This window comes from Pinus tabuliformis, chromosome 1_2 (assembly GCF_031772625.1).
Source record: "Pinus tabuliformis cultivar Carrire ecotype Pingquan chromosome 1_2, CPIR1, whole genome shotgun sequence".
Classification (NCBI taxonomy): domain Eukaryota; kingdom Viridiplantae; phylum Streptophyta; class Pinopsida; order Pinales; family Pinaceae; genus Pinus; species Pinus tabuliformis.
This window is the reverse complement of record NC_142298.1, coordinates 811352324-811354382: the sequence shown is the minus strand read 5'-3', so window position 1 is coordinate 811354382 and position 2059 is coordinate 811352324. Positions and strand designations below refer to the sequence as shown.

Here is a 2059-nt window from a genome sequence, read left to right as displayed (position 1 = left end):
TAAATATTAATTTATGCACGTGGGACTTCCCTACGAAACGTTGTCAATTCAACATCCGAGTTAGATGTTATGCAAATTCTAATGAATGAATGTTGCACTGAGGAAATTCATGGCGAAAATGTTGCAGTTTCTCCATGGAGGAGATTCATGGTGGAACGTTGTTTTAACTTTTTATAATTAACTATGTGTACTGCAGGGCTTTTTTGTATTTTAATTATTAATTAAAGAAATATGTTTGGAGCCGCTTTTACATATGTGTGTACTGCAGTGCTTTTTTGTATTTTAATTATTAATTAAAGAAACCTGTTTGGAGCAGCTTTTACATATATATAGTTTTGTTTAGGATTGGACTTTTTTCTGTAACATCTCTCCCTAACAATTAAACCACAACTTCCTGATTGGAAAAATTTAAACCATTTTTCAATTTATGCATATCATCCTTGCGCAGCCCCATGCTAATATTCTGTATATCATTCCAATTTTATTATATTAGTGGTCTCCAAAGTTATTCTTGTATCCTGTGTGTGGAAGCCCTTTCAATGGTGGATAATCAAGGACATTTCTCAAGTTATGAGTATTATTTTTAATTTATGCATATCATCTTTAAGCAAGGCCATGTTAATTTTTTTTATATTATTTCAATTTTATTGGAGTTCTTTAAAGTTATTTTTTGAAAAGGTTAATAAAATTATTTCTGTGAAAAAGAAAATGAAATTTTTGATAGTGTTTACTTTTATAATAAAAAGAAAAAGATTTATTAGTGATAAATTATTTGTTTAAACGTTTATGAGACTAAAAATAGTCTATGGGATTATTAGTTCTTTGTTTATGGCCTTTTGCAATTCAATCATTTTCTTATTCAAATTGATGATGAGATGGCCCAACCTTCCAACAATCCCAAACAATGCCAAAAAACTGATGCTAACATCCTTGTTCTTGTCTTTTCCATAGTCTTGATTCACACAGAAGTTATGCGAGTTGGTTCTTAATTGAGCAAGGCCTTTTCCACCATCTTGTTTCACACCAAAGTTGAAAGGAGTTGGTTCTTAATTGAGCAATAAGAACATTTGACATCCACGAAATTCCTCAATGTAGTACTTCTTCTTTAGACCCAACTCTTTTCCCCATACCCTTTTACGAAACTTCTCCATAACAAAATTCTTTAGCTCCTTGCTATTTTTGGGACGGGTATTGAGGTACATATTCCATTTCTACATCCATGTGTAGTTTTATTTCATCCATATTTTCTTTATTTCACTCAATTTTTTTAGATATCTTATGAGCCGCACCATAGCAATTGCTTCCATGGGAGTTGCTCTTGTTTCACTCAACATTATTTGATAAGGTACCAAACTTTTTATTTTGAACTTGTTCATGATCAAGTGTTTTTTTTTTTTCTCAATTTGTTTCCATTTTGAGACAGGGGTGCTAGCTCACAATTCACACCCATATAGCATCACTAGACAAATTAGGAGTCCAAAAAGCATTTTAGTTGTTTTTCAATCCCATAATTATGCCTCTATCCATGTGTTTTGAAGAGCATATAATGCTTTCCACCCTCCTAAAATTCTCTTCTTTCTAGTACTCCCAATTAAATTTGTTGTTAAAATCAATCCGGAAGTACTTGTACTCATTTACTTTTTCTTTGAAGTATAAATTATCATGAATAATTTATTGGTAGATAAATTAATTGTAAATAAATTATTAAAAAATAAATAATCAGTAAATATTTTTTTCACTGATAACTTGTCTTTCTAAAACTTATCCACTTATAAATTATTGAAAATAACTTATTTACCAAAAACTTATTAATTCATACATTATCTTCAATTAACTGATGATGATGATGATGATGATGGTTAACCTCCACTGAGACTAAATTGGTGTGATGATTTCAGCAAAATCACATAGAGAATCATTTGTGGTTCATCGTGAGGACAAATTGAGGAACAATTCTGAGCGATCCGTTAAATAGAGCATGCAGATCCTTCAACGGCTATATGAACGGGCAATGGTTAAAAAGACCCTTAAAGGCTAGATTAGACCAGGGCCTAGGGGA

At 31.3% G+C, this 2059-nt stretch overlaps 1 non-coding gene across 1 annotated transcript; it reads right to left on the bottom strand.

Annotated features, from left to right (window-relative positions):
* Positions 1-402: 402 nt before the first annotated feature.
* On the bottom strand, positions 403-502 carry LOC149208383 (U6 spliceosomal RNA). The gene has a single exon (XR_016253199.1). It is a non-coding gene; the product is annotated as a U6 spliceosomal RNA (small nuclear RNA).
* Between the last annotated feature and the right edge of the window lie 1557 nt (positions 503-2059).